This window comes from Rhinoderma darwinii, unplaced genomic scaffold (genome assembly GCF_050947455.1).
Source record: "Rhinoderma darwinii isolate aRhiDar2 unplaced genomic scaffold, aRhiDar2.hap1 Scaffold_434, whole genome shotgun sequence".
NCBI classification, from domain to species: Eukaryota; Metazoa; Chordata; class Amphibia; order Anura; family Rhinodermatidae; genus Rhinoderma; species Rhinoderma darwinii.
The window spans coordinates 146,336-164,701 of NW_027463841.1; the positions used below are offsets into that span (position 1 = coordinate 146,336).

General features: G+C 42.1%; 68 pseudogenes; all 68 read right to left on the reverse strand.

The window, feature by feature from the left end:
- Positions 1-235: 235 nt before the first annotated feature.
- On the reverse strand, positions 236-354 carry LOC142713028 (5S ribosomal RNA; annotated as a pseudogene).
- Positions 355-607: 253 nt separating this feature from the next.
- LOC142713530 (5S ribosomal RNA) lies at positions 608-726 on the reverse strand (annotated as a pseudogene).
- A 67-nt stretch (positions 727-793) lies between these two features.
- On the reverse strand, positions 794-912 carry LOC142713540 (5S ribosomal RNA; annotated as a pseudogene).
- Positions 913-979: 67 nt separating this feature from the next.
- On the reverse strand, positions 980-1,098 carry LOC142713459 (5S ribosomal RNA; annotated as a pseudogene).
- Positions 1,099-1,165: 67 nt separating this feature from the next.
- Positions 1,166-1,284, reverse strand: LOC142713275 (5S ribosomal RNA; annotated as a pseudogene).
- A 253-nt stretch (positions 1,285-1,537) lies between these two features.
- Positions 1,538-1,656, reverse strand: LOC142713411 (5S ribosomal RNA; annotated as a pseudogene).
- Positions 1,657-1,723: 67 nt separating this feature from the next.
- On the reverse strand, positions 1,724-1,842 carry LOC142713699 (5S ribosomal RNA; annotated as a pseudogene).
- Positions 1,843-1,909: 67 nt separating this feature from the next.
- LOC142713153 (5S ribosomal RNA) lies at positions 1,910-2,028 on the reverse strand (annotated as a pseudogene).
- Positions 2,029-2,653: 625 nt separating this feature from the next.
- On the reverse strand, positions 2,654-2,772 carry LOC142713531 (5S ribosomal RNA; annotated as a pseudogene).
- A 67-nt stretch (positions 2,773-2,839) lies between these two features.
- Positions 2,840-2,958, reverse strand: LOC142713541 (5S ribosomal RNA; annotated as a pseudogene).
- A 67-nt stretch (positions 2,959-3,025) lies between these two features.
- LOC142713462 (5S ribosomal RNA) lies at positions 3,026-3,144 on the reverse strand (annotated as a pseudogene).
- Positions 3,145-3,211: 67 nt separating this feature from the next.
- LOC142713277 (5S ribosomal RNA) lies at positions 3,212-3,330 on the reverse strand (annotated as a pseudogene).
- Positions 3,331-3,397: 67 nt separating this feature from the next.
- Positions 3,398-3,516, reverse strand: LOC142712999 (5S ribosomal RNA; annotated as a pseudogene).
- A 67-nt stretch (positions 3,517-3,583) lies between these two features.
- Positions 3,584-3,702, reverse strand: LOC142713412 (5S ribosomal RNA; annotated as a pseudogene).
- A 67-nt stretch (positions 3,703-3,769) lies between these two features.
- On the reverse strand, positions 3,770-3,888 carry LOC142713480 (5S ribosomal RNA; annotated as a pseudogene).
- A 67-nt stretch (positions 3,889-3,955) lies between these two features.
- Positions 3,956-4,074, reverse strand: LOC142713020 (5S ribosomal RNA; annotated as a pseudogene).
- A 253-nt stretch (positions 4,075-4,327) lies between these two features.
- LOC142713030 (5S ribosomal RNA) lies at positions 4,328-4,446 on the reverse strand (annotated as a pseudogene).
- A 67-nt stretch (positions 4,447-4,513) lies between these two features.
- LOC142713023 (5S ribosomal RNA) lies at positions 4,514-4,632 on the reverse strand (annotated as a pseudogene).
- A 67-nt stretch (positions 4,633-4,699) lies between these two features.
- LOC142713537 (5S ribosomal RNA) lies at positions 4,700-4,818 on the reverse strand (annotated as a pseudogene).
- A 67-nt stretch (positions 4,819-4,885) lies between these two features.
- LOC142713432 (5S ribosomal RNA) lies at positions 4,886-5,004 on the reverse strand (annotated as a pseudogene).
- A 67-nt stretch (positions 5,005-5,071) lies between these two features.
- Positions 5,072-5,190, reverse strand: LOC142713519 (5S ribosomal RNA; annotated as a pseudogene).
- A 67-nt stretch (positions 5,191-5,257) lies between these two features.
- On the reverse strand, positions 5,258-5,376 carry LOC142713336 (5S ribosomal RNA; annotated as a pseudogene).
- Positions 5,377-5,443: 67 nt separating this feature from the next.
- LOC142713520 (5S ribosomal RNA) lies at positions 5,444-5,562 on the reverse strand (annotated as a pseudogene).
- A 66-nt stretch (positions 5,563-5,628) lies between these two features.
- Positions 5,629-5,747, reverse strand: LOC142713654 (5S ribosomal RNA; annotated as a pseudogene).
- A 67-nt stretch (positions 5,748-5,814) lies between these two features.
- On the reverse strand, positions 5,815-5,933 carry LOC142713557 (5S ribosomal RNA; annotated as a pseudogene).
- A 67-nt stretch (positions 5,934-6,000) lies between these two features.
- On the reverse strand, positions 6,001-6,119 carry LOC142713234 (5S ribosomal RNA; annotated as a pseudogene).
- A 67-nt stretch (positions 6,120-6,186) lies between these two features.
- On the reverse strand, positions 6,187-6,305 carry LOC142713329 (5S ribosomal RNA; annotated as a pseudogene).
- Positions 6,306-6,372: 67 nt separating this feature from the next.
- LOC142713434 (5S ribosomal RNA) lies at positions 6,373-6,491 on the reverse strand (annotated as a pseudogene).
- A 67-nt stretch (positions 6,492-6,558) lies between these two features.
- LOC142713445 (5S ribosomal RNA) lies at positions 6,559-6,677 on the reverse strand (annotated as a pseudogene).
- A 67-nt stretch (positions 6,678-6,744) lies between these two features.
- LOC142713087 (5S ribosomal RNA) lies at positions 6,745-6,863 on the reverse strand (annotated as a pseudogene).
- Positions 6,864-6,930: 67 nt separating this feature from the next.
- Positions 6,931-7,049, reverse strand: LOC142713365 (5S ribosomal RNA; annotated as a pseudogene).
- A 67-nt stretch (positions 7,050-7,116) lies between these two features.
- On the reverse strand, positions 7,117-7,235 carry LOC142713724 (5S ribosomal RNA; annotated as a pseudogene).
- A 67-nt stretch (positions 7,236-7,302) lies between these two features.
- LOC142713700 (5S ribosomal RNA) lies at positions 7,303-7,421 on the reverse strand (annotated as a pseudogene).
- A 67-nt stretch (positions 7,422-7,488) lies between these two features.
- Positions 7,489-7,607, reverse strand: LOC142713633 (5S ribosomal RNA; annotated as a pseudogene).
- Positions 7,608-7,674: 67 nt separating this feature from the next.
- On the reverse strand, positions 7,675-7,793 carry LOC142713192 (5S ribosomal RNA; annotated as a pseudogene).
- Positions 7,794-7,860: 67 nt separating this feature from the next.
- LOC142713352 (5S ribosomal RNA) lies at positions 7,861-7,979 on the reverse strand (annotated as a pseudogene).
- A 67-nt stretch (positions 7,980-8,046) lies between these two features.
- LOC142713226 (5S ribosomal RNA) lies at positions 8,047-8,165 on the reverse strand (annotated as a pseudogene).
- A 67-nt stretch (positions 8,166-8,232) lies between these two features.
- LOC142713330 (5S ribosomal RNA) lies at positions 8,233-8,351 on the reverse strand (annotated as a pseudogene).
- A 67-nt stretch (positions 8,352-8,418) lies between these two features.
- On the reverse strand, positions 8,419-8,537 carry LOC142713436 (5S ribosomal RNA; annotated as a pseudogene).
- A 67-nt stretch (positions 8,538-8,604) lies between these two features.
- LOC142713446 (5S ribosomal RNA) lies at positions 8,605-8,723 on the reverse strand (annotated as a pseudogene).
- Positions 8,724-8,790: 67 nt separating this feature from the next.
- LOC142713088 (5S ribosomal RNA) lies at positions 8,791-8,909 on the reverse strand (annotated as a pseudogene).
- Positions 8,910-8,976: 67 nt separating this feature from the next.
- LOC142713366 (5S ribosomal RNA) lies at positions 8,977-9,095 on the reverse strand (annotated as a pseudogene).
- A 67-nt stretch (positions 9,096-9,162) lies between these two features.
- LOC142713725 (5S ribosomal RNA) lies at positions 9,163-9,281 on the reverse strand (annotated as a pseudogene).
- Positions 9,282-9,348: 67 nt separating this feature from the next.
- LOC142713701 (5S ribosomal RNA) lies at positions 9,349-9,467 on the reverse strand (annotated as a pseudogene).
- Positions 9,468-9,534: 67 nt separating this feature from the next.
- LOC142713634 (5S ribosomal RNA) lies at positions 9,535-9,653 on the reverse strand (annotated as a pseudogene).
- Positions 9,654-9,720: 67 nt separating this feature from the next.
- LOC142713193 (5S ribosomal RNA) lies at positions 9,721-9,839 on the reverse strand (annotated as a pseudogene).
- A 67-nt stretch (positions 9,840-9,906) lies between these two features.
- LOC142713353 (5S ribosomal RNA) lies at positions 9,907-10,025 on the reverse strand (annotated as a pseudogene).
- Positions 10,026-10,092: 67 nt separating this feature from the next.
- Positions 10,093-10,211, reverse strand: LOC142713060 (5S ribosomal RNA; annotated as a pseudogene).
- Positions 10,212-10,278: 67 nt separating this feature from the next.
- LOC142713158 (5S ribosomal RNA) lies at positions 10,279-10,397 on the reverse strand (annotated as a pseudogene).
- A 67-nt stretch (positions 10,398-10,464) lies between these two features.
- LOC142713707 (5S ribosomal RNA) lies at positions 10,465-10,583 on the reverse strand (annotated as a pseudogene).
- Positions 10,584-10,650: 67 nt separating this feature from the next.
- On the reverse strand, positions 10,651-10,769 carry LOC142713422 (5S ribosomal RNA; annotated as a pseudogene).
- Positions 10,770-11,021: 252 nt separating this feature from the next.
- LOC142713403 (5S ribosomal RNA) lies at positions 11,022-11,140 on the reverse strand (annotated as a pseudogene).
- A 67-nt stretch (positions 11,141-11,207) lies between these two features.
- Positions 11,208-11,326, reverse strand: LOC142713247 (5S ribosomal RNA; annotated as a pseudogene).
- Positions 11,327-11,393: 67 nt separating this feature from the next.
- LOC142713686 (5S ribosomal RNA) lies at positions 11,394-11,512 on the reverse strand (annotated as a pseudogene).
- A 253-nt stretch (positions 11,513-11,765) lies between these two features.
- Positions 11,766-11,884, reverse strand: LOC142713338 (5S ribosomal RNA; annotated as a pseudogene).
- Positions 11,885-11,951: 67 nt separating this feature from the next.
- On the reverse strand, positions 11,952-12,070 carry LOC142713672 (5S ribosomal RNA; annotated as a pseudogene).
- A 253-nt stretch (positions 12,071-12,323) lies between these two features.
- LOC142713447 (5S ribosomal RNA) lies at positions 12,324-12,442 on the reverse strand (annotated as a pseudogene).
- Positions 12,443-12,509: 67 nt separating this feature from the next.
- Positions 12,510-12,628, reverse strand: LOC142713713 (5S ribosomal RNA; annotated as a pseudogene).
- A 67-nt stretch (positions 12,629-12,695) lies between these two features.
- Positions 12,696-12,814, reverse strand: LOC142713211 (5S ribosomal RNA; annotated as a pseudogene).
- A 253-nt stretch (positions 12,815-13,067) lies between these two features.
- Positions 13,068-13,186, reverse strand: LOC142713340 (5S ribosomal RNA; annotated as a pseudogene).
- A 67-nt stretch (positions 13,187-13,253) lies between these two features.
- On the reverse strand, positions 13,254-13,372 carry LOC142713254 (5S ribosomal RNA; annotated as a pseudogene).
- Positions 13,373-13,439: 67 nt separating this feature from the next.
- On the reverse strand, positions 13,440-13,558 carry LOC142713651 (5S ribosomal RNA; annotated as a pseudogene).
- Positions 13,559-13,625: 67 nt separating this feature from the next.
- On the reverse strand, positions 13,626-13,744 carry LOC142713064 (5S ribosomal RNA; annotated as a pseudogene).
- A 67-nt stretch (positions 13,745-13,811) lies between these two features.
- On the reverse strand, positions 13,812-13,930 carry LOC142713166 (5S ribosomal RNA; annotated as a pseudogene).
- A 67-nt stretch (positions 13,931-13,997) lies between these two features.
- On the reverse strand, positions 13,998-14,116 carry LOC142713643 (5S ribosomal RNA; annotated as a pseudogene).
- A 253-nt stretch (positions 14,117-14,369) lies between these two features.
- LOC142713185 (5S ribosomal RNA) lies at positions 14,370-14,488 on the reverse strand (annotated as a pseudogene).
- Positions 14,489-14,741: 253 nt separating this feature from the next.
- Positions 14,742-14,860, reverse strand: LOC142713225 (5S ribosomal RNA; annotated as a pseudogene).
- Positions 14,861-14,927: 67 nt separating this feature from the next.
- On the reverse strand, positions 14,928-15,046 carry LOC142713212 (5S ribosomal RNA; annotated as a pseudogene).
- Between the last annotated feature and the right edge of the window lie 3,320 nt (positions 15,047-18,366).

The following is an 18,366-nucleotide window of genomic DNA, read 5'->3' on the forward strand; positions in this document are numbered from 1 at the left end:
TAGTCCTTTTTAATCGATTGTGAAACAAAATCTAAACGACATAATAAAAAGTCAACCGCACCACGGATTCCCAGACACTCTCCCACACTGGTACTAGCGAGGGCTTAAGCTGTGTAACTTCTGCGATCTAACGAGAGCTGGCACATTCAGCTTAGAATTGAAATTGACATTAAATGCTTTAATCCATAGTCCTTTTTAATCGATTGTGAAACAAAATCTAAACGACATAATAAAAAGTCTACCGCACCACGGATTCCCAGACAGTCTCCCACACTGGTACTAGCGAGGGCTTAAGCTGTGTAACTTCTGCGATCTGACGAGAGCAGGTACATTGAGCTTAGAATGGCCATTGACATTAAAAGCATTAATCCATAGTCCTATTTAATCTATTGTGAAACAAAATCTAAACAACATAATAAAAAGTTAACCGCACCACGGATTCCCAGACAGTCTCGAAAAATGGTACTAGCGAGGCCTTAAGCTGTGTAACTTCTGCGATCTGACGAGAGCAGGGACATTCAGCTTAGAATGGCCATTGACATTAAATGCTTTAATCCATAGTCCTTTTTAATCGATTGTGAAACAAAATCTAAACGACATAATAAAAATTCAACCGCACCACGGATTCCCAGACAGTCTCCAACGCTGGTACTAGCGAGGCCTTAAGCTGTGTAACTTCTGCGTTCTGACGAGAGCAGGCACATTCAGCTTAGAATGGCCATTGACGTTAAATGCTTTAATCCATAGTCCTATTTAATCTATTGTGAAACAAAATCTAAACGACATAATAAAAAGTCAACCGCACCACGGATTCCCAGACAGTCTCCCACACTGGTACTAGCGATGCCTTAAGCTGTGTAACTTCTGCGATCTGACGAGAGCAGGCACATTCAGCTTAGAATGGCCATTGACAATAAATGCTTTAATCCATAGTCCTCTTTAATCGATTGTGAAACAAAATCTAAACGACATAATAAAAAGTCAACCGCACCACGGATTCCCAGACAGTCTCCCACACTGGTACTAGCGAGGCCTTAAGCTGTGTAACTTCTGCGAACTGACGAGAGCAGGCACATTCAGCTTAGAATGGCCATTGACAATAAATGCTTTAATCCATAGTCCTTTTTAATCGATCGTGAAACAAAATCTAAACGACATAATAAAAAGTCAACCGCACCACGGATTCCCAGACAGTCTCCCACACTGGTACTAGCGAGGCCTTAAGCTGTGTAACTTCTGCGATCTGACGAGAGCAGGGACATTCAGCTTAGAATGGCCATTGACATTAAATGCTTTAATCCATAGTCCTTTTTAATCGATTGTGAAACAAAATCTAAACGACATAATAAAAATTCAACCGCACCACGGATTCCCAGACAGTCTCCCACACTGGTACTAGCGAGGCCTTAAGCCGTGTAACTTCTGCGATCTGACGAGAGCAGGCACATTCAGCTTAGAATGGACATTGCCGTTAAATGCTTTAATCCATAGTCCTATTTAATCTATTGTGAAACAAAATCTAAACAACATAAAAAAAAGTCAACCGCACCACGGATTCCCAGACAGTCTCCCACACTGGTACTAGCAAGGCCTTAAGCTGTGTAACTTCTGCGATCTGACGAGAGCAGGGACATTCAGCTTAGAATGGCCATTGACATTAAATGCTTTAATCCATAGTCCTTTTTAATCGATTGTGAAACAAAATCTAAACGACATAATAACAATTCAAACGCACCACGGATTCCCAGACAGTCTCCCACACTGGTACTAGCGAGGCCTTAAGCTGTGTAACTGCTGCGTTCTGACGAGAGCAGGCACATTCAGCTTAGAATGGCCATTGACGTTAAATGCTTTAATCCATAGTCCTATTTAATCTATTGTGAAACAAAATCTAAACGACATAATAAAAAGTCAACCGCACCACGGATTCCCAGACAGTCTCCCACACTGGTACTAGCGAGGCGTTAAGCTGTGTAACTTCTGCGATCTAACGAGTGCAGGCACATTCAGCTTAGAATGGCCATTGACATTAAATGCTTTAATCCATAGTCCTTTTTAATCGATTGTGAAACAAAATCTAAACGACATAATAAAAAGTCAACCGCACCACGGATTCCCAGACACTCTCCCACACTGGTACTAGCGAGGGCTTAAGCTGTGTAACTTCTGCGATCTAACGAGAGCTGGCACATTCAGCTTAGAATTGAAATTGACATTAAATGCTTTAATCCATAGTCCTTTTTAATCGATTGTGAAACAAAATCTAAACGACATAATAAAAAGTCTACCGCACCACGGATTCCGAGACAGTCTCCCACACTGGTACTAGCGAGGGCTTAAGCTGTGTAACTTCTGCGATCTGACGAGAGCAGGTACATTGAGCTTAGAATGGCCATTGACATTAAAAGCATTAATCCATAGTCCTATTTAATCTATTGTGAAACAAAATCTAAACAACATAATAAAAAGTTAACCGCACCACGGATTCCCAGACAGTCTCGAAAAATAGTACTAGCGAGGCCTTAAGCTGTGTAACTTCTGCGATCTGACGAGAGCAGGGACATTCAGCTTAGAATGGCCATTGACATTAAATGCTTTAATCCATAGTCCTTTTTAATCGATTGTGAAACAAAATCTAAACAACATAATAAAAATTCAACCGCACCACGGATTCCCAGACAGTCTCCAACGCTGGTACTAGCGAGGCCTTAAGCTGTGTAACTTCTGCGTTCTGACGAGAGCAGGCACATTCAGCTTAGAATGGCCATTGACGTTAAATGCTTTAATCCATAGTCCTATTTAATCTATTGTGAAACAAAATCTAAACGACATAATAAAAAGTCAACCGCACCACGGATTCCCAGACAGTCTCCCACACTGGTACTAGCGATGCCTTAAGCTGTGTAACTTCTGCGATCTGACGAGAGCAGGCACATTCAGCTTAGAATGGCCATTGACAATAAATGCTTTAATCCATAGTCCTCTTTAATCGATTGTGAAACAAAATCTAAACGACATAATAAAAAGTCAACCGCACCACGGATTCCCAGACAGTCTCCCACACTGGTACTAGCGAGGCCTTAAGCTGTGTAACTTCTGCGAACTGACGAGAGCAGGCACATTCAGCTTAGAATGGCCATTGACAATAAATGCTTTAATCCATAGTCCTTTTTAATCGATCGTGAAACAAAATCTAAACGACATAATAAAAAGTCAACCGCACCACGGATTCCCAGACAGTCTCCCACACTGGTACTAGCGAGGCCTTAAGCTGTGTAACTTCTGCGATCTGACGAGAGCAGGGACATTCAGCTTAGAATGGCCATTGACATTAAATGCTTTAATCCATAGTCCTTTTTAATCGATTGTGAAACAAAATCTAAACGACATAATAAAAATTCAACCGCACCACGGATTCCCAGACAGTCTCCCACACTGGTACTAGCGAGGCCTTAAGCCGTGTAACTTCTGCGATCTGACGAGAGCAGGCACATTCAGCTTAGAATGGCCATTGCCGTTAAATGCTTTAATCCATAGTCCTATTTAATCTATTGTGAAACAAAATCTAAACAACATAAAAAAAAGTCAACCGCACCACGGATTCCCAGACAGTCTCCCACACTGGTACTAGCAAGGCCTTAAGCTGTGTAACTTCTGCGATCTGACGAGAGCAGGGACATTCAGCTTAGAATGGCCATTGACATTAAATGCTTTAATCCATAGTCCTTTTTAATCGATTGTGAAACAAAATCTAAACGACATAATAACAATTCAACCGCACCACGGATTCCCAGACAGTCTCCCACACTGGTACTAGCGAGGCCTTAAGCTGTGTAACTGCTGCGTTCTGACGAGAGCAGGCACATTCAGCTTAGAATGGCCATTGACGTTAAATGCTTTAATCCATAGTCCTATTTAATCTATTGTGAAACAAAATCTAAACGACATAATAAAAAGTCAACCGCACCACGGATTCCCAGACAGTCTCCCACACTGGTACTAGCGAGGCGTTAAGCTGTGTAACTTCTGCGATCTAACGAGTGCAGGCGCATTCAGCTTAGAATGGCCATTGACATTAAATGCTTTAATCCATAGTCCTTTTTAATCGATTGTGAAACAAAATCTAAACGACATAATAAAAAGTCAACCGCACCACGGATTCCCAGACACTCTCCCACACTGGTACTAGCGAGGGCTTAAGCTGTGTAACTTCTGCGATCTAACGAGAGCTGGCACATTCAGCTTAGAATTGAAATTGACATTAAATGCTTTAATCCATAGTCCTTTTTAATCGATTGTGAAACAAAATCTAAACGACATAATAAAAAGTCTACCGCACCACGGATTCCCAGACAGTCTCCCACACTGGTACTAGCGAGGGCTTAAGCTGTGTAACTTCTGCGATCTGACGAGAGCAGGTACATTGAGCTTAGAATGGCCATTGACATTAAAAGCATTAATCCATAGTCCTATTTAATCTATTGTGAAACAAAATCTAAACAACATAATAAAAAGTTAACCGCACCACGGATTCCCAGACAGTCTCCCACACTGGTACTAGCGATGCCTTAAGCTGTGTAACTTCTGCGATCTGACGAGAGCAGGCACATTCAGCTTAGAATGGCCATTGACAATAAATGCTTTAATCCATAGTCCTCTTTAATCGATTGTGAAACACAATCTAAACGACATAATAAAAAGTCAACCGCACCACGGATTCCCAGACAGTCTCCCACACTGGTACTAGCGAGGCCTTAATCTGTGTAACTTCTGCGATCTGACGAGAGCAGGGACATTCAGCTTAGAATGGCCATTGACATAAAATGCTTTAATCCATAGTCCTTTTTAATCGATTGTGAAACAAAATCTAAACTACATAATAAAATTTCAACCGCACCACGTATTCCCAGACAGTCTCCCACACTGGTACTAGCGAGGCCTTAAGCTGTGTAACTTCTGCGATCTGACGAGAGCAGGCACATTCAGCTTAGAATGGCCATTGACGTTAAATGCTTTAATCCATAGTCCTATTTAATCTATTGTGAAACAAAATCTAAACGACATAATAAAAAGTCAACCACACCACGGATTCCCAGACAGTCTCCCACACTGGTACTAACGAGGCCTTAAGCTGTGTAACTTCTGCGATCTGACGAGAGCAGGCACATTCAGCTTAGAATGGCCATTGCCATTAAAAGCCTTAATCCATAGTCCTATTTAATCTATTGTGAAACAAAATCTAAACAACATAATAAAAAGACAACCGCACCACGGATTCCCAGACAGTCTCCCACACTGGTACTAGCGAGGCCTTAAGCTGTGTAACTTCTGCGATCTGACGAGAGCAGGCACATTCAGCTTAGAATGGCCATTGACAATAAATGCTTTAATCCATAGTCCTATTTAATCTATTGTGAAACAAAATCTAAACAACATAATAAAAAGTCAACCGCACCACGGATTCCCAGACAGTCTCCCACACTGGTACTAGCGAGACCTTAAGCTGTGTAACTTCTGCGATCTGACGAGAGCAGGGACATTCAGCTTAGAATGGCCATTGACATTAAATGCTTAATCCATAGTCCTTTTTAATCGATTGTGAAACAAAATCTAAACGACATAATGAAAATTCTACCGCACCACGGATTCCCAGACAGTCTCCAACACTGGTACTAGCGAGGCCTTAAGCTGTGTAACTTCTGCGTTCTGACGAGAGCAGGCACATTCAGCTTAGAATGGCCATTGACGTTAAATGCTTTAATCCATAGTCCTATTTAATCTATTGTGAAACAAAATCTAAACGACATAATAAAAAGTCAACCGCACCACGGATTCCCAGACAGTCTCCCACACTGGTACTAGCAAGGCCTTAAGCTGTGTAACTTCTGCGATCTGACGAGAGCAGGCACATTCAGCTTGGAATGGCCATTGACATTAAATGCTTTAATCCATAGTCCTTTTTAATTGATTGTGAAACAAAATCTAAACGACATAATAAAAAGTCAACCGCACCACGGATTCCCAGACAGTCTCCAACACTGGTACTAGCGAGGCCTTAAGCTGTGTAACTTCTGCGATCTGACGAGAGCAGGTACATTCAGCTTAGAATGGCCATTGACAATAAATGCTTTAATCCATAGTCCTTTTTAATCGATTGTGAAACAAAATCTAAACGACATAATAAAAAGTCAACCGCACCACGGATTCCCAGACAGTCTCCCACACTGGTACTAGCAAGGCCTTAAGCTGTGTAACTTCTGCGATCTGACGAGAGCAGGCACATTCAGCTTAGAATGGCCATTGACATTAAATGCTTTAATCCATAGTCCTTTTTAATTGATTGTGAAACAAAATCTAAACGACATAATAAAAAGTCAACCGCACCACGGATTCCCAGACAGTCTCCAACACTGGTACTAGCGAGGCCTTAAGCTGTGTAACTTCTGCGATCTGACGAGAGCAGGGACATTCAGCTTAGAATGGCCATTGACATTAAATGCTTTAATCCATAGTCCTTTTTAATCGATTGTGAAACAAAATCTAAACGACATAATAAAAATTCAACCGCACCACGGATTCCCAGACAGTCTCCCACACTGGTACTAGCGAGGCCTTAAGCTGTGTAACTTCTGCGATCTGACGAGAGCAGGCACATTCAGCTTAGAATGGCCATTGACGTTAAATGCTTTAATCCATAGTCCTATTTAATCTATTGTGAAACAAAATCTAAACGACATAATAAAAAGTCAACCACACCACGGATTCCCAGACAGTCTCCCACACTGGTACTAGCGAGGCGTTAAGCTGTGTAACTTCTGCGATCTAACGAGAGCAGGCACATTCAGCTTAGAATGGCCATTGACATTAAATGCTTTAATCCATAGTCCTTTTTAATCGATTGTGAAACAAAATCTAAACGACATAATAAAAAGTCAACCGCACCACGGATTCCCAGACAGTCTCCCACACTGGTACTAACGAGGCCTTAAGCTGTGTAACTTCTGCGATCTGACGAGAGCAGGCACATTCAGCTTAGAATGGCCATTGCCATTAAAAGCCTTAATCCATAGTCCTATTTAATCTATTGTGAAACAAAATCTAAACAACATAATAAAAAGTCAACCGCACCACGGATTCCCAGACAGTCTCCCACACTAGTAATAGCGAGGCCTTAAGCTGTGTAACTTCTGCGATCTGACGAGAGCAGGCACATTCAGCTTAGAATGGCCATTTACATTAAATGCTTTAATCCATAGTCCTTTTTAATCGATTGTGAAACAAAATCTAAACGACATAATAAAAAGTCGACCGCACCACGGATTCCCAGACAGTCTCCCACACTGGTACTAACGAGGCCTTAAGCTGTGTAACTTCTGCGATCCGACGAGAGCAGGCACATTCAGCTTAGAATGGCCATTGCCATTTAAAGCCTTAATCCATAGTCCTATTTAATCTATTGTGAAACAAAATCTAAACAACATAATAAAAAGTCAACCGCACCACGGATTCCCAGACAGTCTCCCACACTGGTACTAGCAAGGCCTTAAGCTGTGTAACTTCTGCGATCTGACGAAAGCAGGGACATTCAGCTTAGAATGGCCATTGACATTAAATGCTTTAATCCATAGTCCTTTTTAATCGATTGTGAAACAAAATCTAAACGACATAATAAAGATTCTACCGCACCACGGATTCCCAGACAGTCTCCCACACTGGTATTAGCAAGGCCTTAAGCTGTGTAACTTCTGCGATCTGACGAGAGCAGGCACATTCAGCTTAGAATGGCCATTGACATTAAATGCTTTAATCCATAGTCCTTTTTAATTGATTGTGAAACAAAATCTAAACGACATAATAAAAAGTCAACCGCACCACGGATTCCCAGACAGTCTCCAACACTGGTACTAGCGAGGCCTTAAGCTGTGTAACTTCTGCGATCTGACGAGAGCAGGCACATTCAGCTTAGAATGGCCATTGACAATAAATGCTTTAATCCATAGTCCTTTTTAATCGATTGTGAAACAAAATCTAAACGACATAATAAAAAGTCAACCGCACCACGGATTCCCAGACAGTCTCCCACACTGGTACTAGCGAGGCCTTAAGCTGTGTAACTTCTGCGATCTGACGAGAGCAGGTACATTCAGCTTAGAATGGCCATTGACAATAAATGCTTTAATCCATAGTCCTTTTTAATCGATTGTGAAACAAAATCTAAACGACATAATAAAAAGTCAACCGCACCACGGATTCCCAGACAGTCTCCCACACTGGTACTAGCAAGGCCTTAAGCTGTGTAACTTCTGCGATCTGACGAGAGCAGGCACATTCAGCTTAGAATGGCCATTGACATTAAATGCTTTAATCCATAGTCCTTTTTAATTGATTGTGAAACAAAATCTAAACGACATAATAAAAAGTCAACCGCACCACGGATTCCCAGACAGTCTCCAACACTGGTACTAGCGAGGCCTTAAGCTGTGTAACTTCTGCGATCTGACGAGAGCAGGGACATTCAGCTTAGAATGGCCATTGACATTAAATGCTTTAATCCATAGTCCTTTTTAATCGATTGTGAAACAAAATCTAAACGACATAATAAAAATTCAACCGCACCACGGATTCCCAGACAGTCTCCCACACTGGTACTAGCGAGGCCTTAAGCTGTGTAACTTCTGCGATCTGACGAGAGCAGGCACATTCAGCTTAGAATGGCCATTGACGTTAAATGCTTTAATCCATAGTCCTATTTAATCTATTGTGAAACAAAATCTAAACGACATAATAAAAAGTCAACCACACCACGGATTCCCAGACAGTCTCCCACACTGGTACTAGCGAGGCGTTAAGCTGTGTAACTTCTGCGATCTAACGAGAGCAGGCACATTCAGCTTAGAATGGCCATTGACATTAAATGCTTTAATCCATAGTCCTTTTTAATCGATTGTGAAACAAAATCTAAACGACATAATAAAAAGTCAACCGCACCACGGATTCCCAGACAGTCTCCCACACTGGTACTAACGAGGCCTTAAGCTGTGTAACTTCTGCGATCTGACGAGAGCAGGCACATTCAGCTTAGAATGGCCATTGCCATTAAAAGCCTTAATCCATAGTCCTATTTAATCTATTGTGAAACAAAATCTAAACAACATAATAAAAAGTCAACCGCACCACGGATTCCCAGACAGTCTCCCACACTAGTAATAGCGAGGCCTTAAGCTGTGTAACTTCTGCGATCTGACGAGAGCAGGCACATTCAGCTTAGAATGGCCATTTACATTAAATGCTTTAATCCATAGTCCTTTTTAATCGATTGTGAAACAAAATCTAAACGACATAATAAAAAGTCGACCGCACCACGGATTCCCAGACAGTCTCCCACACTGGTACTAACGAGGCCTTAAGCTGTGTAACTTCTGCGATCCGACGAGAGCAGGCACATTCAGCTTAGAATGGCCATTGCCATTTAAAGCCTTAATCCATAGTCCTATTTAATCTATTGTGAAACAAAATCTAAACAACATAATAAAAAGTCAACCGCACCACGGATTCCCAGACAGTCTCCCACACTGGTACTAGCAAGGCCTTAAGCTGTGTAACTTCTGCGATCTGACGAAAGCAGGGACATTCAGCTTAGAATGGCCATTGACATTAAATGCTTTAATCCATAGTCCTTTTTAATCGATTGTGAAACAAAATCTAAACGACATAATAAAGATTCTACCGCACCACGGATTCCCAGACAGTCTCCCACACTGGTATTAGCAAGGCCTTAAGCTGTGTAACTTCTGCGATCTGACGAGAGCAGGCACATTCAGCTTAGAATGGCCATTGACATTAAATGCTTTAATCCATAGTCCTTTTTAATCGATTGTGAAACAAAATCTAAACGACATAATAAAAAGTCAACCGCACCACGGATTCCCAGACAGTCTCCAACACTGGTACTAGCGAGGCCTTAAGCTGTGTAACTTCTGCGATCTGACGAGAGCAGGCACATTCAGCTTAGAATGGCCATTGACAATAAATGCTTTAATCCATAGTCCTTTTTAATCGATTGTGAAACAAAATCTAAACGACATAATAAAAAGTCAACCGCACCACGGATTCCCAGACAGTCTCCCACACTGGTACTAGCGAGGCGTTAAGCTGTGTAACTTCTGCGATCTAACGAGAACAGGCACATTCAGCTTAGAATGGCCATTGACATTAAATGCTTTAATCCATAGTCCTTTTTAATCGATTGTGAAACAAAATCTAAACGACATAATAAAAAGTCAACCGCACCACGGATTCCCAGACAGTCTCCCACACTAGTACTAACGAGGCCTCAAGCTGTGTAACTTCTGCGATCTGACGAGAGGAGGCACATTCAGCTTAGAATGGCCATTGCCATTAAAAGCCTTAATCCATAGTCCTATTTAATCTATTGTGAAACAAAATCTAAACAACATAATAAAAAGTCAACCGCACCACGGATTCCCAGACAGTCTCCCACACTGGTACTAGCGAGGCCTTAAGCTGTGTAACTTCTGCGATCTGACGAGAGCAGGCACATTGAGCTTAGAATGGCCATTGCCATTAAAAGCCTTAATCCATAGTCCTATTTAATCTATTGTGAAACAAAATCTAAACAACATAATAAAAAGTCAACCGCACCACGGATTCCCAGACAGTCTCCCACACTAGTACTAGCGAGGCCTTAAGCTGTGTAACTTCTGCGATCTGACGAGAGCAGGCACATTCAGCTTAGAATGGCCATTGACATTAAATGCTTAATCCATAGTCCTTTTTAATCGATTGTGAAACAAAATCTAAACGACATAATAAAAATTCTACCGCACCACGGATTCCCAGACAGTCTCCAACACTGGTACTAGCAAGGCCTTAAGCTGTGTAACTACTGCGATCCGACGAGAGCAGGCACATTCAGCTTAGAATGGCCATTGACATTAAATGTTTTAATCCATAGTCCTTTTTAATTGATTGTGAAACAAAATCTAAACGACATAATAAAAAGTCAACCGCACCACGGATTCCCAGACAGTCTCCCACACTGGTACTAGCGAGGCCTTAAGCTGTGTAACTTTTGCGATCTGACGAGAGCAGGCACATTCAGCTTAGAATGGCCATTGACAATAAATGCTTTAATCCATAGTCCTTTTTAATCGATTGTGAAACAAAATCTAAACGACATAATAAAAAGTCAACCGCACCACGGATTCCCAGACAGTCTCCCACACTGGTACTAGCGAGGCCTTAAGCTGTGTAATTTCTGCGATCTGACGAGAGCAGGGACATTCAGCTTAGAATGGCCATTGACATTAAATGCTTTAATCCATAGTCCTTTTTAATCGATTGTGAAACAAAATCTAAACGACATAATAAAAATTCAACCGCACCACGGATTCCCAGACAGTCTCCCACACTGATACTAGCGAGGCCTTAAGCTGTGTAACTTCTGCGATCTGACGAGAGCAGGAACATTCAGCTTAGAATGGCCATTGACGTTAAATGCTTTAATCCATAGTCCTATTTAATCTATTGTGAAACTAAATCTTAACGACATAATAAAAAGTCAACCACACCACGGATTCCCAGACAGTCTCCCACACTGGTACTAGTGAGGCGTTAAGCTGTGTAACTTCTGCGATCTAACGAGAGCAGGCACATTCAGCTTAGAATTGCCATTGACATTAAATGCTTTAATCCATAGTCCTTTTTAATCGATTGTGAAACAAAATCTAAACGACATAATAAAAAGACAACCGCACCACGGATTCCCAGACAGTCTCCCACACTGGTACTAGCGAGGCCTTAAGCTGTGTAACTTCTGCGATCTGACGAGAGCAGGCACATTCAGCTTAGAATGGCCATTGACGTTATATGCTTTAATCCATAGTCCTATTTAATCTATTGTGAAACAAAATCTAAACGACATAATAAGAAGTCATCCGCACCACGGATTCCCAGACAGTCTCCCACACTGGTACTAGCGAGGCCTTAAGCTGTGTAACTTCTGCGATCTGACGAGAGCAGGCACATTCAGCTTAGAATGGCCATAGACATTAAATGCTTTAATCCATAGTCCTTTTTAATCGATTGTGAAACAAAATCTAAACGACATAATAAAAAGTCAACCGCACCACAGATTCCCAGACAGTCTCACACACTAGTACTAGCGAGGCCTTAAGCTGTGTAACTTCTGCGATCTGACAAGGGCAGGGACATTCAGCTTAGAATGGCCATTGACATCAAATGCTTTAATCCATAGTCCTTTTTAATCGATTGTGAAACAAAATCTAAACGACATAATAAAAATTCAACCGCACCACGGATTCCCAGACAGTCTCCCACACTGGTACTAGCGAGGCCTTAAGCTGTGTAACTTCTGCGATCTGACGAGAGCAGGCACATTCAGCTTAGAATGGCCATTGACGTTAAATGCTTTAATCCATAGTCCTATTTAATCTATTGTGAAACAAAATGTAAACGACATAATAAAAAGTCAACCGCACCACGGATTCCCAGACAGTCTCCCACACTGGTACTAGCGAGGCGTTAAGCTGTGTAACTTCTGCGATCTAACGAGAGCAGGCACATTCAGCTTAGAATGGCCATTGACATTAAATGCTTTAATCCATAGTCCTTTTTAATCGATTGTGAAACAAAATCTAAACGACATAATAAAAAGTCAACCGCACCACGGATTCCCAGACAGTCTCCCACACTGGTACTAGCGAGGCCTTAAGCTGTGTAACTTCTGCGATCTGACGAGAGCAGGCACATTCAGCTTAGAATGGCCATTGACATTAAAAGCCTTAATCCATAGTCCTATTTAATTTATTGTGAAACAAAATCTAAACAACATAATAAAAAGTCAACCGCACCACGGATTCCCAGACAGTTTCCCACACTGGTACTAGCGAGGCCTTAAGCTGTGTAACTTCTGCCTTCTAACTAGAGCAGGCACATTCAGCTTAGAATGGCCATTGACATTAAATGCTTTAATCCATAGTCCTTTTTAATCGATTGTGAAACAAAATCTAAACGACATAATAAAAAGACAACCGCACCACGGATTCCCAGACAGTCTCCCACACTGGTACTAGCGAGGCCTTAAGCTGTGTAACTTCTGCGATCTGACGAGAGCAGGCACATTCAGCTTAGAATGGCCATTGACGTTAAATGCTTTAATCCATAGTCCTATTTAATCTATTGTGAAACAAAATCTAAACGACATAATAAGAAGTCAACCGCACCACGGATTCCCAGACAGTCTCCCACACTGGTACTAGCGAGGCCTTAAGCTGTGTAACTTCTGCGATCTGACGAGAGCAGGCACATACAGCTTAGAATGGCCATTGACATTAAAAGCCTTAATCCATAGTCCTATTTAATTTATTGTGAAACAAAATCTAAACAACATAATAAAAAGTCAACCGCACCACGGATTCCCAGACAGTCTCTCACACTGGTACTAGCGAGGCCTTAAGCTGTGTAACTTCTGCGATCTGACGAGAGCAGGGACATTCAGCTTAGAATGGCCATTGACATTCAATGCTTTAATACATAGTCCTTTTTAATCGATTGTGAAACAAAATCTAAACGACATAATAAAAATTCAACCGCACCACGGATTCCCAGACAGTTTCCCACACTGGTACTAGCGAGGCCTTAAGCTGTGTAACTTCTGCGTTCTGACTAGAGCAGGCACATTCAGCTTAGAATGGCCATTGACATTAAATGCTTTAATCCATAGTCCTTTTTAATCGATTGTGAAACAAAATCTAAACGACATAATAAAAAGTCAACCGCACCACGGATTCCAAGACAGTCTCCCACACTGGTACTAGCGAGGCCTTAAGCTGTGTAACTTCTGCAGTCTGACGAGAGCAGGCACATTCAGCTTAGAATGGCCATTGGCATTAAATGCTTTAATCCATAGTCCTTTTTAATCGATTGTGAAACAAAATCTAAACAACATAATAAAAAGTCAACCGCACCACGGATTCCCAGACAGTCTCCCTCACTGGTACTAGCAAGGCCTTAAGCTGTGTAACTTCTGCGATCTGACGAGAGCAGGGACATTCAGCTTAGAATGGCCATTGACATTAAATGCTTTAATCCATAGTCCTTTTTAATCGATTGTGAAACAAAATCTAAACGACATAATAAAAATTCAACCGCACCATAGATTCCCAGACAGTCTCCCACACTGGTACTAGCGAGGCCTTAAGCTGTGTAACTTCTGCGATCTGACGAGAGCAGGCACATTCAGTTTAGAATGGCCATTGACGTTAAATGCTTTAATCCATAGTCCTATTTAATCTATTGTGAAACAAAATCTAAACGACATAATAAAAAGTCAACCGCACCACGGATTCCCAGACAGTCTCCCACACTGGTACTAGCAAGGCGTTAAGCTGTGTAACTTCTGCGATCTAACGAGAGCAGGCACATTCAGCTTAGAATGGCCACTGACATTAAATGCTTTAATCCATAGTCCTTTTTAATCGATTGTGAAACAAAATCTAAACAACATAATAAAAAGTCAACCGCACCACGGATTCCCAGACACTCTCCCACACTGGTACTAGCGAGGGCTTAAGCTGTGTAACTTCTGCGATCTAACGAGAGCAGGCACATTCAGCTTAGAATTGCCATTGACATTAAATGCATTAATCCATAGTCCTTTTTAATCGATTGTGAAACAAAATCTAAACGACATAATAAAAAGTCTACCGCACCACGGATTCCCAGACAGTCTCCCACACTGGTACTAGCGAGGCCTTAAGCTGTGTAACTTCTGCGTTCGGACGAGAGCAGGAACATTCAGCTTAGAATGGCCATTGACGTTAAATGCTTTAATCCATAGTCCTATTTAATCTATTGTGAAACAAAATCTAAACGACATAATAAAAAGTCAACCGCACCACGGATTCCCAGACAGTCTCCCACACTGGTACTAGCGAGGCCTTAAGCTGTGTAACTTCTGCGATCTGACGAGAGCAGGCACATTCAGCTTAGAATGGCCATTGACATTAAATGCTTTAACCCCTTCGCGCTCAGGTCAGTAATAGTACGTCCTGCTAAGTAGAACGTTCGCGCTCAGGTCAGTACTATTACTGACCTGAGTAAACACGGCGCCATCTTTCCCCGGCGCGTGTCTGAGCTGTGATACCTGCTGTTTCCGACAGCAGGCTATCACAGCTTAGTGTGCAGGGACCGATCGCGGTGGTCCCCGCCGATTAACCCCTTAGAAGCCGCGTTCAATAGCGATCGCGGCTTCTTAGGGGTTAAGCTGCCATCGCCGGCCTGCTACACGATAGCGGGCCGTGATGGCTACTATGGCAACCAGAATCCTAACAATGGACTCTGGCTACGCCATCGACGGAAGCCTAGTGGGTCCCGACAAAATCAGGACCCACTATGCTTGCTGTCAGCGAACAGCTGACAGCTCTAATACGCTGCACTACGCATGTAGTGCAGTGTATTAGAATAGCGATCAGAGCCTCCTGCTCTCATGTCCCCTAGTGGGACAAAGTAAAAAAAGTGTGAAAAAGTAAAAAAAAGTTGTGTAAAAATAAGAAAATAAAAGATTTAAAAGTAATAAAAGTAAAAGTCCCCCTTTTTCCCTTATCAGTTCTTTATTATTAATAAAAATATATAAATAAACAAATAAACTATACATAATTGGTATCGCCGCGTCCGTAACGTCCTGAACTACAAAACGATGTCATTATTTATCCCGCGCGGTGAACGCCGTAAGAGAAAATAATAATAAACCGTACCACAATCACAATTCTTTGGTCACTTCACCTCCCAAAAAATGGAATAAAAAGAGATCAAAAAGTCGAATGTACCTAAAAATTGTACTGATCGAAACTACAGTTCGTTACGCAAAAAATAAGTCCTCGCACGGCTTTCCTGATGGAAAAATAAAACAGTTATGGCTCTTAGAATAAGGGAACAGAAAAAATAAATTATATTTTACAAAATGTATTTTATTGTGCAAACGACATAAGACATAAAAAAAAACTATAAACATCTGGTATCGCCGTAATCGTATCGCCCCGCAGAATAAAGTGAATATGTCATTTATAGCGCACGGTGAACGCTGTAAAAAAAATGGAATAAAAAACAATAGTAAAATTGCTGTTTTTTTAGTCACCACGCCACCTAAAAATAGAATAAAAACTGATCAAAAAGCCGCATGCACCCCATGAAAACTACAATGGATTCCTCAAGGGGTCTAGTTTCCAAAAAGGGGTCACTTTTGGGGGGTTTCCACTGTTTTAGCACCACAAGACCTCTTCAAACCGGACATGGTGCCTAATAAATTAAATTAAATTAATTAAATGTCACCTCTACTTTGCTCTAAATTCCTGTGAAACGCCTAAAGGGTTAATAAACTTTTTAAATGCTGTTGTGAATACTTTGAGGGGTCTAGTTTCTGAAATGGGGTGTTTGATAAGGGTGTCTAATATATGGGCCCCTCAAAGCAACTTCAGAACTGAGCTGGAAACTAAAAAATAAAATAAAAATGAGGCAATACTTCGCTTCTTACATTATACTGATAATGAGCCGTGCCCACCCCGAGATGACCCCAGTTTTGACCGTTTGTATAAACGGAGACCCCTATTAGACCGTTTCAGTGCCCGGTTTTCCCAGCATTCACCCCCGAGAAGTGTATTTCTATAGATGAATCCCTGGTACATTTGAAAGGGAGGCTTCAATTCCGCGAGTACCTGCCGTGTAAGAGGGCAAGGTATGGCGTGAAGATGTATAAGCTGCGAGAGTGCATCAGGGTATACCTACAAATTTAGGATATATGAAGGGAAGGACACCAGTTCTCAGCCCCCAGAATGCCCCCCCTTACTGGGAGTTAATACAAAAATTGTGTGGGATTTGGTGCACCCACTGCTGGACCAGGGTTACCACCTCTACCTGGATAATTTTTATACCAGCGTCCCACTCTTCAACTGCCTCGCTTCCAGAAGTCCTGCGGCATGCGCCACTGCTAGAAGAAATCTGAGAGGCCTCCCTAAGACTCTGCTTGGGCAAACACTCAGAAGGGGTGAGAGCAGGGCACAATCTAGCAGCAACATATTGTGTGTCAAGTACAAGACCAGGGAGATGCCACACCAGTACCCATGTACCTGTACGAGGTACCAGTACAGGGACCCCCAAACTAGACTGCATCCTGGACTACAATAGGTACATGGGAGGGGTGGACTTGTCAGATCAAGTCCTGAAGCCTTACAGTACTTCTGGAAGCGGGGCCACAGGCATCGTACCAGGGCAACACTTTTTAGGAGAAGTTCCCCAAACTGGCAAGAAGGGAAAAAGTCAAAAGAGGTGCAGAGTCTGCTATAAGAGGGGGATAAGGAAGGACACAATATATCAATGTGACACGTGTCCCGAAAAACCAGAGCTCTGTATGAAAGAGTGTTTTCAAATTTATCATCCATCCCTTTATTTTTAATTTACCCCAGTTTTACTCGCTCTGATCCACTTCGCACAGCTTACCCATCCTCATCTTTCCCCTCTGAGCCCTGCTGTATGCCCAGGCAGCTGATAACAGCCACATGTAGGGTATTGCCGTACCCGGGAGAGCCAACATTACAGTTTATGGGGTGTAGGTCTCCGGTGGCACATGCTGGGCACAATATATCGGACACTGACATGGCATATATATAGAAAATTGCAAATCTCACTCTGCACCATCTGCTGCGCATTATCTTTTACACAATACCTGTGGGGTCAAAATGCTCACTACACCTCTAGATGAATTCCTTAAGGGGTGTCGTTTTTAAAACGGGGTCACTTCTCGGGGGTTTCAACTGTACTGATACCTCAGGGGCTTCTGCACACACGACTTAGCACCAGAAAATTCCCAGTAGGCCACATGGTGGTCCTTTCCTTCTGAGCCCTCCCATGGGCCCAAACGGCAGTTTATCACCACAAATAGGGTATTGCCACACTCAGGACAAATTGGGCAACAAAATGCGGTATTTTATTCCTTGTGAAAATAAGAAATTTTGAGCCAAAACTACCTCTTATTGGAAAAAATAATTTTTTTTTTAATTCACAGTCCAATTCAAATAAATTCTGTGAAAAAACTGTGGGGTCTAAATGGTCACAACACCCATAAATAAATTCTTTGAGGGGTGTAGTTTCCAAAATGGGGTGACTTCTGGTGGGTTTCCATTGCTTTGATACCTTTGGGGCTCTGCAAATGCGACATGGCACCCAAAAACCAATCCAGCAAAATCTGGGCTCCAAAGAACACATAGCGCTCCTTTCCTTCTGAGGCCTCCCATGGGCCCAAACGGCAGTTTATCACCACAAATGGGGTAT